We start from the raw sequence: 16,410 nt of genomic DNA on the forward strand, positions 1-16,410 counted from the left end.
TGGATGTGTATTGCGCAAGTTCTGCCTGTTCTCTAAATTTCTAGACGATTCTCCAGAGTAAGAATCAACAATATACATTTCACGAAAAGACTGGCGTACCTTCGAATGTTGTTGAAAGTTCGAGAATCTCGTCTAATTTGTATAAAAGCTAGCCGAGACATAGTAATAAAATACTGTTTTATCTCTACAGTTAGTATACTATAAGTCTCGGAAGTTATAATTTTGATACACTGTTATTAATCGGAAAACTACAGAATTTGACCAGGAACGTTTATATATTACAACTTCAGTGAATTAACTTCGGATGTTAGTATTTCTCCGCGGACATTAAATATATTCGTCGGTAAAATGTCAGCTTATAAGCGGCTTGAGGCCAACCAAGCTAGCTTGCTTAAACGATGTGTAACAATATCAACTCGGATTGTATTGTTGTTTGTATATTAAAATATATTTATGCTAAGAAAGAAAATTGTATGTATCAATGTTGTTTGCAAGTGTCTTAAATTTGATACATATTAACGTTTAATTTTCAGTTATTTGAACAAGGAATACGTAACAATATTAATTAGGCTGGCCTAAACTAATAAGTGTAGATAAATCACAATGCAACAATGATAACTCGAGCGTTTTGGAAGGCAGATTTTTCGAAAAGAAATCGCAATTAGTCAGGCTTCTTGTATCGTGTTTTATTACACTGGAAATGTTTACTTTAGGTTATACTTTTAGATACATTGCAGGAGTGGCTGCATTTATTTACGACTCCTATATTTACAACACTTTTAGTAAAGGCGTGTAGAGTAACCAAAGGCTTAAACGTAAGCATATGTAATAAATCTATTGTTAAGCATGAATAACTACACCTTGAAAAGCGGGATGGATAGGATTAACCAGTGTATAGCTTTGCACTTGAAAAAATAAAACACGCATACAAAGAATAATAAATATACAATGTAAATGATTAATTATATATCTCTGTCACCTTGTGGTAGCACTTACAAACATGTACATTTAAGTGATATCTAATTGTTAAACGTAAATTATTTGGAATTGAACACTGTCAAATTATAGATATAATTCCTCGTGTGATTAGACCCGAAATGGTGAATAATTGTGGTATAAACTGTTGTTATATTACGATACATGCAATTTTATCTTCCAGAATTACAGGTAAGCAGAATAATTTGTTTCAAGACTTTTAACACGCCTTATCATTGCGATCTGTATTTGCAAACAAGTAACTTACCCAAGATATTTACAAAGTATTGCGTCAGCTTTAACGTTACATCAATAACTTTTTTTTTTACGAGAGCAATAAATGATTCACGCCTGGTATGATCGGAATCATTTCTTACCTAAAAATCCACTGGGAAGTTCTGAGGAGCGTTATGCATGTCTATAATGTTTGAACCATTAGTCAAAATAAATCTAGGGGCGGTCACTAAATTCCTGCAACAAGAATCTGTGTGGTCAGATACCACAGTACGACCAGAAAGAGCACGTGCTGCTATTGTGTGAGAGAAGGACGTTAGAAGCACGTGCGTGGAATGTGAAATGGGGTATCATTAAAGGTTTCGTTTTATTTGAGTTAGTCACACATATAAAGGAAGATCAAATGTATAATGTAAGGTTATATCTTTAAGGTTGTTGTTTTTTTAACGCGTTTACAGATCTTTGCGAGAATTACAATCTTTTACTACTGTTTAATCAAAATACAAGTATTTCGTAATAAACAAAACAGCATCTCAGTTTACAATCTTAACAGTAGCGGTAGCTAGGCAAAAATTTTGTACAGGAAACAGAATCGTGCGGTTTCAATCCCTTTGTATGGCAAGTGAACTGGTACCTCTATTTATATGCAAAAACGGCTCGTTTGGCGTGTTCACTGATGAACCTGACGATGACCGAAGAAGGTCGAAACGTTCGCTCTTCTATGTAAAATATTTTCTCAACCCAAACGAGCCGTTTTTGCATATAAATTTCTCAACAAGTGGGTTTCTCGACATCACTGGTACCTCTATTATAATGTTTCAGTATATGCCCCTACTATGGCGGTTTCCTGTTACTACGTGGAACTGCACAAACAGTCAACAGCTTGAATCAACAGTTAGTTTTCATAGATTACAGATGAATGATCGTGAATTCAAGATAGCTGCAATAACAAAAACAAAATACTCTTCAGTATGATAACAATAAGTTAATATCTCAGAGAAGGCTTGAAAAGATAAACAGAAAACGATTAAAGCCGGTTTCAGTTCCATCAAAATCCAGTTTTCCTTAAAAGCTGCAGAAGAAAAGAAGAGCATAAAAAGCTCCAATGGCTTGGGCGTGACCTGTAGTAGTGCCAGAACGTGTCCCAGTATAAACTAGCCAGATGAAAGTACAATTCACCGTGGAAATTAAATATGCGTATCGCAGTTTCAGTGTTCTAAGCCTTGTCTGCAAAACGTACAGAATCGTTACACACATTTTGTACACGTATTTGTCGATGCTATCTTGAGTATTTTCTTTCTGAATTTCTCAAAAATTTCAAATATTGAAAAATATATCCCACATATAGAGCATCGGTAATTAATGTTCTGATACAGGGAATTACCGCTAGGGGAACACAACAAGAAACTCGACTGCTAACACCTTAGTGAAGGAATCGACAGCCAGCCATGTACGTACTCAGTGTTACAATGTAGCTGAACTTCTCTGTGTGTTTTTCTTATAGCAAAGCCACATCGGGCTATCTGCTGAGCACACTGAAGGGGAATCGAACCTCTGATTTGAGCTTTGTAAATCCGTAGACTTACTGCTGTACTAGCGGGGAGCTGAACTTCTGAAGAGGCATACAACTTACACTATAAAACCGGAAACATTTCATTATAATAAGTTATATACATTAAAATAACCAAAATATTTATTAAAGCCAAATTATAATATCTTAATCTGTTATATGGTTTTTAAAGGGAATACTTTTAAATTTAATATGATAAGGCTATTTGATATCAGTCCTAGGTAGGATTATCTAGAAAAAAATTAAAGCTAAGTTCAAGAAACAACAACAAATTACTTTCTTCAATAATGTTTGATTTAGATTACGTTCACTTATGTTTTAGATATAGATTATGTTTTAGACACAACTAAATTACACCATTGAAGATATAGCTCAAAACAATACAAAAAAGAACTTCCTAAATTATCTTGGTAAATTTACCACAATGTGTTTTTTTTTCTTTTTCTAAATACAGTAGTACTATCATTACAAAATGTTCTTACAGTTGCAGGGTGATAAAGTCTGCATGCGAACATTATATACCGTATGCAACAACAATGTTCGAACGACAATATTAGCACTTAATTTTACAAGTATTAAGTTTTATTCTATAATTTCTTAATGTGGTTTCCCGTTGGTATATACCTTAAATTTCCAAATAAAAATAGTAAATAATAATAATAATATATTAATAAAATTATCGAAAAATGAGTCTTTCGTTATTTCTGACTGTATATTATGAAATTATACATTAGTAAAATAACAAATATCCGCCATTTAGATATTAGCAGTTTATATACGTCATCTTATGGATACAGAATTTCCACGTTAAAACCCTAAGTTCGATTCTGTGTTGTAGGCAGAGCGCAGATTATTAGTGGATAGCTTTGCGCTAAAACAAACACATCGTTCATATATATATACATTTCATTCTTACAAATTTCACCTTGTTTTCCCTCCTCACTATTATACACAATAATGACGTATAAATTTATATACATTAGCACTATTCAAAATTGGAATATATGTATTCAAGTACAATACCAAGAATTCTGTTATGTTTTGAAAGAAATGTAATTTAAAATAATTGATTAACTTAGCTGAATCACGTCCGTAATAAAAATACTGTTCTGTGACTGTTTAAAATTACTTTGACATTTGTCTAGTTTAAAGCACGAGTATTTGTAAATAATTAGTATGAGCTTTAGTATAATAATTTGTTTTCAGTTAAAACGTAAAATGGAAGTATTCTACCGTTTACTCATATCAAAATTAAAATTCCGTGATTAATATAAACTATCCACATCGATCAGAACTGAAATAATTTAAAACTATCTTATTATAATCTAACAAAAACAACCCTGCATAAAGAGATATAAATGCTAAATGCCATAATTTACTACACCACAAAACTAAACTTTATAATGAAACGTCAGTGTTGAGTACACTCTCTGTTGGTAATACTTTTGGTCATAATCCTAACAATAATTCGCGATGCTCAACCAACTTTGAAAATTTATGTTTGTCCTAAGTCCATGCAACATCAACAATTCTAATACATATGATACATATTTGAATATTATTTCAATATATTTTATTCGTTATAAGTAGTACGATTTAATTAAATTAATTATACAAAAATAATACTTTATTACTCATAAAACACAGAATAGCACCAATTGTTTGTTATTTAAATATGTACACAGTTTTCCATTGTACAAAACAACGTCATAACTGGATAGATGTTATAAAAATCACTATAATTCAGAAACATGTAATTTGTAAAAATTATTAGATTTGAAATTATTCCAGTGTTATTCAAATAGAAATTCTATAATTAATGAAAAAGAGTAACTTTAGAGTGTAAAGTATAGTACTAAATGTTCTGAATTTAAAACAAGTCCAAATGAAAGAAAATAACAGTCTACTTTGAATGCCTGAACATGGTTTACTGGCTAGTGCACAGAACTGCAGTTGTAAAATCAAAGATTCGAGCCGTGATATGTTCCTGAATAGAACAGCTTTAACAGCCGCTAGAATCAGTTCCTGCATTCGGTTAAGCAGTTACATAACGGCACAGCAAATATTGCTTAATTGTTGATTGATTTTTGTTGGCCAGTGACTCGAAATTAAATGATGAAGTAGAAATATCGGAGCCATATTTAAGCTGGCTGTTTAGATAATGTGTATTATACAGTTTCATTTATGCTGAAAATACCAATACCTTTATTGCATTGGCGAGGCCTAGATATTTTCTTTCAGGTGGGGATAATTTCTGAAATCAATAACAAATATAGACAAAACTTCAGTAAGCTTTGAATCACTACAAAACATGGTCCATAGTAAAGTTTGAGTTACATTAAAGAAACACTTTAGAAATGAAAGGAATTATGAATTTAAGATTATATCATCCTATTGGCCAGTTTTTTGCAGCCCTAAATTTAATTTTCCGTGACCATCAAAATTCTACTGAGATTCAACGTGTGTGTGGTTTTTAATAATAAAACCACATCGGGCTATGTATTATGTCCATCGAAGGGAATCAAACCCTTGATTTTAGCATTTTAAATCCGTAGACTTACTGCTGTTCCACTGGGGGGGGGGACTGAGATTAAAAAAAGGGACCCTTTGCACTCCGACAACCACCCCCCAAACACGCTGGCGACGCTTGTATATTGGGTTTAATAAATATGTACAACGTTGTAGATCATCGTAACAGCTTGAAAACATCAATTCATAATAAAAGATTTACACGAAAGTTTGCCAAATCTTATGAAACTTCATTTATGCAATATTCATTTTTATAAACACTTTAAAGGGCAGGTAGTAGTAGCATCATCTGTCGTAATTAACATAATAATCATGTAGGCCTAAAATCAGACCATTAAGCCTTTACTGTTTTATAATTAAAGAATAAAACGACGGGAAATATTTATCTTCATTACCTACTTTATACTATTCAATGGCCAACCAGTATGCCTTACAAATGTTGTATGTTTGTATTATGTTGTGCTGGGTAACCAGATTTCCAAACCGAAAAACCGTGAAGTCCGGTCACACAAGTAGTGTTTTCATCATGTGTGAAAATCATTGATCTTTATTATATAGAGATTGTTAGATACAATATAAACTTTTGTACAGCTACACGGTTTAACTGTTTAGTATTTTAGATTCAAGCACTGTAATGACAAAAATAAATAAAATTACTACCAAATATAATTTAAATACCGAAAATCTTACTTGTGAATAAATATATCAACTGAGTTTAGTAAATTGTTTTTCAAAATTTAGGGAAAAAATTTAAAACGCCAATTATAATAAGTAGTAACACCTTAGAAATATTTGAAAACCACGTAACTCTTTCGCTGATAGTGGTACATGTCAAGTATATCTGTCATTCTGTTTGCCCCTGCTTGTAGAAGGTTTAACAAACAGGAAATGACATTCAACACGGCTTAGCCTCTTGGCCCTAAAACTAGCTCCACATTCTTAGAGACCTATTTATTATAATGCTTTAACATGGAATACTCATGAGATTATTAGCATTTCGAATTCCAACCCTAAAAGACGCGTCGGGTCACTTAGATACAAAAAATATTAGTATGGGTAGACACACATACACCTTTGGCCTAGAGTCAGGTAAAGGGCAAATTTTTTTAAGATTCTTTCTTCCTCTTCGAAACTACTTGCATTCCAAATAATTACATCACATAAAATATTATTAAAGTAACGTTGAAATTATTTTATTTTAACAGTTGTATTGGAAGAAGCAAAATATTTCATGTTATTTTGAAAACTTATATAGATCAATAAATATTGTATATACATTTTATTTCTGCACTTGCTTACGAGGTCCGTTTTATTGAATCTGTCACTATATGTTCATATCTTTAAAATATTTTCCCGAAGCTTCTGTGCAATATATTGCAATGGAAGTTAAAACGAGTATTCTAAATAGTCGCCAATATACCATTGGAGTGGCTAAACCTTACCAATTCACTACCAATTTTGTTACTACCACGTGACAACCGTACATTTAGATCATATGTATAAACACAACAGCAAAAAAAAAAAAAAAAATCGAACATATATATATATTTATGTATTCTTCACTCATACATACTCCACAGCTTCTATCCTACGTGAATAATATGAGAACACAGTTTATTAACTTACCAAGTAAAACGTTTGATCCCTTGACCGAAGTACATATATTTCATTTAGAAGAACCGAAACTTATTGTTGTACCAATTTCAAAAGGAATCCATTCAATAGTTTTAACTTCCTTGTGACAAAACAAATGAAACTGAAATATCAGTACGGATTATTTTGCAAACCATGATCTTAAGCCTATATCAGATACCGTCTGCCTAATTAGAGTTACTCTTTGTTTTGCAGACAGTATGGTATAGGTTTTATTTATAAGCATTCCTCTTTGATCTCTCATAGCAACGGCTAGAAGCTATCTAGCTTTACAGATATATTTAACACTCGATTTTTATTAATTGTTTCTGATTAGAAGTACGATAAATAAATCAGAAGAGAGTTAAAAATTATAATTGTAACTCAAATTGGCAAGAAGTACATAATGCCATAATTAATATATGATATAATTAAACTCTATGGTGAGTAAAGCGTGTCATTTATTGATGGTGATACAGATTGAAAGATGCACCTTTTAGAAACCATATGCAACTAAATCAGTTTATAAACGCGAATAAATTTAAGTTTGTTTTAGACTTTTTGTCTGAATAAGAATTATTTGCACATAGTCGTACCTAATTCTGATCTTGTAGGCCAGAGGGAAGACAGGTAATGGAGGTAAGACAGACAATCAGTGGCCTCTACCATCAGTTCCTGGGCTACATTAATCGAATAGTGGGGCTTGACCGTTATGCTTATAAGACAAGTAATTCCCCAAAGTGATATTATGCGGTGACGAATCTTGAACCATGGACCTTCATGTTCTCATTCCGGGAAAGCTAAGAAGTAGGTCACATCCGACCTATCAGATTTAAAAGATAGTATTATTCACATGAAAGTGTCAGATGTATAAAAAAGTAACTTACACTAAAAAGATGAATATTGGTCAACCTAGAAATGTGTTACGGATACAGGATATATATACTTAACTGAGTTTAGTACAAGTATCACAGCAAATATCGTTCTATCGATTTCGACTGAACATTACAGGCTTCAAAAGGCAGCATTACCCGACATCAGACATTCAGACTCAAGCGATCTCCGGGTAAGAAAAGAAAGTAATAAATAAAGCGATTTCCAGAGAAAAATATGCGTAAGAAAAAATGAATAAAAAAACGAACATCTGATTGTATCAAGCTAGTAATTAATAATAAAAGATTGATGACTGACTAATATTTTATTTATTTGTAGTTACGCACAAAGCTATGTAATGGGTTATATGTGGTCCGCCCACCACGGGTACCGACACCTGGTTTTTGGTGTTAATAGTCCGTAGACATACCGCCGTACTACTTGATGTGGGTGTGATTGTTTTATTCATTTTGTAAAAATTAAAAGTGCAACATGCATATTTTGCTGAATCTTTTTTGTAACTGAAATGATTTATATTGCGTATCGTATGGCCATGACAAAACAAAAATATGTCCGAATGCAGCCAAGTGGCTAGCGGTCTGACTAGATCCGAGGTGTGTGGGTGCGTTATAAGGGTGATTAGATTAGAGCAGACAACATGGTGGTCGGTAGCGTTGAACAGCTTCATTCTCTCTAGTGTATCACTCCAACACTAGGGGCAGGTAGTTCAGAGAGCCCTGAAGCAGCTTTATACGAAATTAAATTGCAACAAGTAAAAGGTGAATACAACGTTGCTTAGATGGAAGAGATTCCCAGTGGCAGTGAAAATAATAATATATGAAGATCAAATAACAAAAATACAATATATTTAATTCTAACATTACAAATAAGTCAACTTTTTGTTTTAAAATGTTTAATCTACGTTATAGTTAAACTAGAAACCTTGTCAAATTCAAGAACGTTTTCTTTTATTTATTAAATAGGTAAAATAAGGATGTTACTAAAATCCTTGTTAAGGAAACTGTTGCATGCCGAGAAACTGGGAATCCACAATCCTATAAGAAATCAGTGTGTGTGTGTTTTCTTATAGCACAGACATATCGGGCTATCTGCTGTATCCACCGAGGTGAATCTAACCCTGATTTGTAAATTTGTAGACTTCTCGCTGTCCCAGCAGGGAATATCAGAAATTGTGTGAGTAGAAACCCGTGGTTGTAAGAATCTTTGAAAAAAAAAGTGTAATTTTTAGTTCTCTGTTTTCATCGGATTCTGAATAGTGTCTCATTCTCGGTTCAAATAAATTAGCCATCCAAAATTATTATTTATCAAACAGATAAGCTACATTCAAGACTGTTATTTTAAAGTTTCAAAAACGTTGTAAATTTTTGGTTTACTACAATTCAGAACAAGGGGCATTATATAATAAATTAATACTATACGAAACTTTCTGTTTTATCGTGCAGCATAGATTATTTAGTAATTGTGATTTTCTTTCTTTCTTTGTTACAATAGCAAATAACATTAAGTGATGTAAATATCGTCTTAAATTAGTTTAAAATTAATTTAACATAAGTTCATAAAGAGTACAACACTAAAAGTAATATAGGTTAATATTCCTAGTGTCCCATGAACTTATGATTAGTATAATTCATAAACTCCTTATAAAATATGACGTACCTGAAACACCCCGTAAGATTGTCTTATTTACTTTCTAATTTATGAGGCTGGATATGCTTTCCAGGTGAAGAATGTAGATTCCTATAAGCTAAACGATTACCTACTTGTTATTTTCTCTAGTCTGTAGCTTAATGATGTAGACTCGACTTAGCACTGGTCTCGTGAAATATCAGCGGAAAGAGAAAAAAACAAAAACAACAGAGAACTATTTCGTCATGCATGTGAAAGTTTCCGTTACGTGGCTTCAAGCCGAGGTTGGTGTCAACAGGCGCTGCCTATACTAGACCACCTGAGCCGGTGTAGAATAACTACCTTCCCAGAAGACTGGGAATACGGCGAAACGACATACTTTGTAAACCGGATTGTATTACTGTTTATTGTTGCTGCGGTCTGACAGAAATCCTGAACGCAGCTATTTTTGGTTTTAACAAAATACATCCTTATCACAGATTTGCCAAGTTAATAATATAATAAAAAATAAACTTTTGAAATGTAGACTGGATATCGAATACTTTACTAGTAATAACGCCATCATGAAGGAACAGACACTAAGATGAACCAATCGCTGTTAAATTGGAGGCGGTTACCGCAGACAGCCCTCGAATAGCTTTGCGTGAAATTAAAAAAAAAATAAAATCTGTTTTGTTAAGAAGAATCATCAAAGTTTATGCACAAATATTCAAACATACCAACAATAGCAAACAGACTCCTACACAGTACAATTAATTACTTTGATAAAAAATGGAGGAAAAACGAACTACTATGCGAACTTGACAGATACCACTTACGTGATGAAAATAGTCCTAAATAGTCCCTGTTAACTTACACATTAGGTTAAAAAGAGTAAATAAATCAATAATTTTAAAAAAGCCACCTACAAACTAGACATCACATCAGTGAGGAACTCGCTAATAAACAATGAAAGGATAGATTACGTAAATATTTTTTTAGTAAATTCCTGCTAATGAAAGTGTGATTTATTATGGAACTTTAAAGAGAAATAGTATATTCCCACCAAATGTATTAGTAAATGGTACATCGATATTGCCCTGATCGGGGCCTGAGTAAGTGCGGGTTACTCCGGCCCTAATGTAATTTTTATCCATACATTAAACAATTGAGGTAAATAAAGTAAAGGAAGGAGGAAGAGGTCAAGTGCAGCTGACCTGGGTGTACAAATACCCAAACAAGCAACGAGGTTAAAATGTACTTGACCTTCCCAAATCCGTCACCGGATTTAAAAACCGACAAATACAGATATTGGTGTTGAATACCATAAAGAGTATTTTATACACTAAGAAAGTAGAAACTCTCTTCATTATTTTTAACTAACTTACATCACATGTTTTAAAAGGTGTTCTGTAGTTTGGTTTGGTTTGAATTTTCCGCAAAGTCACGAGGGCTATCTGCGCTAGCCGTCCCTAATTTAGCAGTGTAAAACCAGAAGGAAGGAAGCTATATATCACCACCCACCGCAACTCTTGGGCTACTCTTTTATCAATGATTGTGGGATTGACCGTTACATTATAAAATCCCCACTGCTGAAAGGGAGAGCATGTTTGGTGTGATGGGGATTCGAACTCGCAACCCTCGGATTACGAGTCGAGTGCCTTAACCACCTGGCCATGCCGGGAATGTTCTATCGTTTTGGTAATAGTTCCAGTAACTATATGCTACGTGTTTGGTCATCAGGGCAGTCACTTAATTTACAATTGATGTAGACTTTTACCATAATCATCGGGATGTTTTGTTTATTATTGAAACTGTTCTAGAACCTCCCCATACACTAACTCAGTGGGAGGTATGAAGACTTATAATGCTCAAAACCTTATTTCGATACCAGCGATGGGAACAGCACAGAAGACCATTTGGGAATATTTACTGACACATAAAATAACTTAAAAAAATAGTCAAAGGCGAAATGAGTGTAGAGTTTGCACAATCAGAAAGTGTGGTGAAAACGAGATAGGATTAGTAGTAACACCACCTGGAAAAAACATATTTCACAGAATCTTTATTACGTAAAATGGAATATTCATCTTGTTAACCAGTAAGTGAGTTTTCATCAAATTCCTGTGTTGGATCTAGGAACCTTTAATGTAGAACTTAACATAATTTATTTGGGGTATTTTAATATTATTTTTACTAAATAAACAAGTTTTACTTCTCTTGAAGTTCTGAATCAACAGTCAATCCTTACACATTTTGTTGAACAAAGTATCTTTCTTTGCTTTAACTCAGAGATGTTTGGAAGACCAGTGTTAGTCAAACAGATGGTAAAAAGTAGTTATATATATATATATTTAATTATTGTAAATGACAGCGGCATTTAAGTCGTATTGATTCTGAAAGACAATAAACTGGTTCTCTTTGTTATGAATTTGGTGCAAAGCTACACGAAAGCAATCTACCCCAGCTGTTTTTACTTTAGCTCTGATGGACTCGAGGGAAAAAAACTAGTCAATGACACCCACCACCAATCTTGAGCTACTATTTTATCAACTAATAATGTGATTGACAGTCACATTATAACGACGATGGAAATTCGAACCCACGACCTACAGATGGAAAGTTGAACATCTTAACCCAAAGCCGTACAAGGCTAAAAAAATACAATGAATAAAAATAAATAATTGTCAAAGATGAAAGTATTTATAATTTATTACGACTGCTAAAAAAAGGTATCTATTCTAGAATCATTATTCAATTACTAAAATTAGAATAAACCAGAAGGGAATCTCTTCTCTCCTCTGTACAAGATTTTTATATTTTTTCTTTATTGTAGCGGACAGATTGTTTAATTCTCCGAACAAAGCATACTTACTGTTGTTTCTTTGATCCAGATGAGAAGAGAAACATCCTAGATTCATTGTTTTCCAAATAAAACATTTCAAATGTTTACTATTATTCTTAACGCATTTACCATAATCCAGAAAAAAAGAATTTGATAAGGAAAATATTAATAAGTATTTAATTGTTTCTACCCTTAATATTATCTTCTGTTATAAATAAGAAAGACATTTCGAAACAACCTAAACCGTAATATAAAATGGAATGTGTCGTATAATATCATATATCTAGGTGGAGTACCCGTCCCATTGACGGAAGTTATGTAAATTCATGATAAATGAAAGTTTATTTCAGGACATGAAATGTTGCTTCCCTTATATGTACTTGAAAAACACACAAACATGCCCATAAAAACTAAAAAACACAAAACGTGAAACCGCAAATTTGAACGTATCTCCCCATGGACCCAAGGCAAAGTAGTGGTAAAAAAAGCCCATAAAAATTGTAAAAAGTGAAACCACAAATTTGAATGCATTTCTCTATGGACCCAATGAACCTCCATACCAAATTTGGTGAAGATCCATGTATAAGAGGTGAGGTGGTGGTAAAAAACGCCCATAGAAACCTTTAAAAACAAAATAAAAAACTGAAACTTTGTAAGTATCTCCACCATTGAACTAATAAAATTCCATACCAAATTTAGTGAAGATTCATCTGGAGGAGCAAGTAGAGGTAAAAAAAGAAGCCCATAAAAATAGCATAAATGAAAATTTTATGTACCTCCGTGTGGACCTAATGAATCTCCATACCAATTTTAAAGAAGATCCATCCTTCCTGCGAAGTAATTGCATGTATAGACAACAGACAGTACAACAAGCAGTATATTAACGCCCCCCGCTAGTACAGCGGTATATCTCCGGATTTACAACGCTAAAATCAGGGGTTCGATTCCCCTCGGTGGGCTGAGCAGATAGCCCTATGTGGCTTTGCTATAAGAAAACACACAAACACACAGTATATTAACATAGCTAACTGAAGTGCCCGTCCTTTGGTCAGAAGTTATGTATATTCATGTTTAATGAAAGGTTATCTTAGGACATGAAAAGTTGCTTTCCTTACATGTTGCCCCAGCTGATACAGCGGTAAGTCTACGGATTCACAACGCTAAAATCAGGGGCACGATTCCCTTCGGTGGACTCAGCAGATAGCCCAATGTGGCTTTGCTATAAGAAAACATACACACCCTTACACGTTATTGTAAAAAATGCCCAGAAAAAAAAACTGCAAAATACGAAATGTGAAACCGCATATATCTCTGCATGGACCCAAAGAAAGTTCATGCCAAATTTGGCGAAGGTCCACCAATAGGGCTGATGTAGGGATAAAAAAAAAAAACGTAAAACATCCATACAAATAGCAAAACTGAAAACTTGTACTTTTCCCCGCGTGGACCTAATGAACCTCCATTCCAATTTTGGTGGAGATTCATCCACACCCTGCGAAGTAGTTACATACTACAGACAACAAACAGTACTATTATATTTATTTGATGCCCTCGTTGTTGACATGTGATAAACAAAATTTAAATGTTTTTAAGGTAATCTAAGCTATTTCATAAATAATATTCTTGGACAATTTAATTTAACCGAGATGAAAACAGCCGCTTATGGAAATATGAGAAATTAAAATTTTAAAACATTTTCAAGTGTATACAAAAATGCAGCAACACTAGTGATACAAGTAATGTGCTTATTTATATACATAGATGGCAGCACTATAACAATATATTATATGTATACAATATCAGACAGGCAGTAGCACTTAGTTAGGATGACTCGGATTGTTTATCAAAATGGTATTTTAAATATCTTTTCACTAAACCACCAGAATTTTATAATACAGTCAAAAGTTCTGGGAATGTGTTAAAATATCATGGCAAAAAGAATTTCTTGTTCTTCTTTCCGCTACCTTTTTTTATTACATAATAACTTAAAAAACAAAACAGCGATGTCATCCAATTTCACTGAAATGACATAATTTCAAACAAGGTATCCACTTTTATAAGTATTATTAAATATTAGTAACTTTAAAAAATAATAATTCTAGTGTAAACGATGTTATCAAGATACATGAAACTCAGTTTTCTTACAGAAATCTGGTGTTCCTTTGAAAAGCTGAATTACAGGGTGAAACAGGAATTTCGAGACAGCAACAGATAAACAATAAATATTACAGTTGGAACCTGATATATGTGTATGTAAGCAAGTATTTTCAAAAATAGAAGAAGGTGCGTTAACCAACTATGTTTGATTCAATAAATGTAGCACTCTCAGCAAATAGAAAATATACAAGGTTCTTATTTTATATTCTGGTTTGTCAATATCTGTAATTTGAGTTTCTAATTCGTGAGTAATAATACACTTCGTATGTAGTATCACAAACATTTAATCTCAACCCATTCTGCATTTAACATACCATGTGAAATATAAAAATCGATATTTAGGATTTGTTAAAACATTTACTTTTAAATCAAGAAACGCATATGTGTGCTGTAAAAGTCCCGCATGTTCTCTAAATTTCTAGAAGATTCTCGAGCATAAGAATCGAGTATGTACAACGTATTTAGAATACAAGTGATTGTCAGTATTCTTCCCAATTGAACTTTCTAGAACCTTGCCTTACTACACACTAAGAGACCATTTAATAATATTGTTGAGCTACTACAGTCAGTATACAATAAATCTCGGAAGTATTGTGATAAACGCTTATTAATAGGAAAAACTATAAATATTTAATTAGGAACGTTTATAGAATTTAAACATTACAAACAGTTTAACTTCAATCAATTAATTTCGGACGTTAATATTTCTACGAGGACATAAAATATTTTCGTCGGTGAAAAGTTAGCTTGTAAGCGGCGTGAGGCCAGCCAAGAACAGAGAGGTAGCTAGCTTAAGCGAAGTGTAACAATATCAACTCAGAAGTAATTCCCTCGTCGTGGACCTGGACCATCGATACAATATTGAATTCTAGACCAAATAGAAGACTCAGTATCATTTGTAAGTTTGTAAAACTTTTGCATATAAATAATTATTTGTAATAACCGTTATTATAAATTATATTGTTTTTTTTGTATATTAAAATATATTTGTGTTAAGAAAGAAAATTATGTGTATCAAGCTTGTTGACAAATATCGTAAATTTGATACATATAGACATTCAATTAACTTGTAAATTAAAATTTCCGGTTATTTGAAATATTAATACATTACAAACTTATCATAATAAATCGGAGGCTCGTTCGAGAAAAATTATAATACGTAATATATTATATAGGGATGATTGAAATACCATCTCTACTATCTCTTTTTGCGGGTTTTTTTTTTTTTGAAGAACTGTTATTAGCCATCCCTACATTTACTTCTTTCATCAAAAGTTTCTTTTCTTTACGTGTAAATATATATGTGTGTGTGTATATGTGTGTACTGTGGTGAATAACAAAGATTTAAAAAGTATTCAACAAACAGTTCAATATCACAACAGACATCAATAGGCTACGTGAAATATCAATCGATTAAGACTTAAACAAACTATATGAAACCAGATAAATCGGATAATTAAAAATACTTCTCTGTAATGTTAAGGAAGGGGAGAACTAGTAAACTTAGAAATAAAGTAGATAATGCTAAAACTGCCATACCAATAACAGAAATAATAAAATTAGGTGTGTCGATTTTCGGTAAGTCAACACTAGTATCACAAAACTAAATCAGTCTAAGAGTTCACAAAAAAACAATATCGTAACAACAGGCTTAATCATCAGCTCAAATAACAAATAACCATCGAGTTAATTTACCATAAACCAAAACATACTGTAGACTCAAAACTAATCCCACGTTTCCCTAGCTACAGGTAGTAAACTTAATAAGTGATCTTAAACCTAAACGTCAAGCCTTCGATTACAAGATACGCTATACAAAACGGAAACACCTCTTAGACAGAGTAATAAATGATAATCAACTGAAAAACAAATACCTTCTTGACCCCACATTAACACTACCACAGATGGTCTGAAAATTGATGTAGACCCCGACCTGAGTGGGAAGTGACCACCTGTCATTACTTAACAC

General features: G+C 32.8%; 1 long non-coding RNA gene across 1 annotated transcript; it reads left to right on the plus strand.

The window, feature by feature from the left end:
* Nucleotides 1-8,481: 8,481 nt before the first annotated feature.
* On the plus strand, nt 8,482-9,736 carry LOC143223148 (uncharacterized). Its single transcript, XR_013012684.1, has 3 exons — nt 8,482-8,592; nt 8,797-9,007; nt 9,611-9,736. It is a non-coding gene; the product is annotated as an uncharacterized LOC143223148 (long non-coding RNA).
* Nucleotides 9,737-16,410: the final 6,674 nt, after the last annotated feature.

The sequence above is a fragment of the Tachypleus tridentatus genome, chromosome 1 (assembly GCF_004210375.1).
Source record: "Tachypleus tridentatus isolate NWPU-2018 chromosome 1, ASM421037v1, whole genome shotgun sequence".
Classification (NCBI taxonomy): Eukaryota; Metazoa; Arthropoda; class Merostomata; order Xiphosura; family Limulidae; genus Tachypleus; species Tachypleus tridentatus.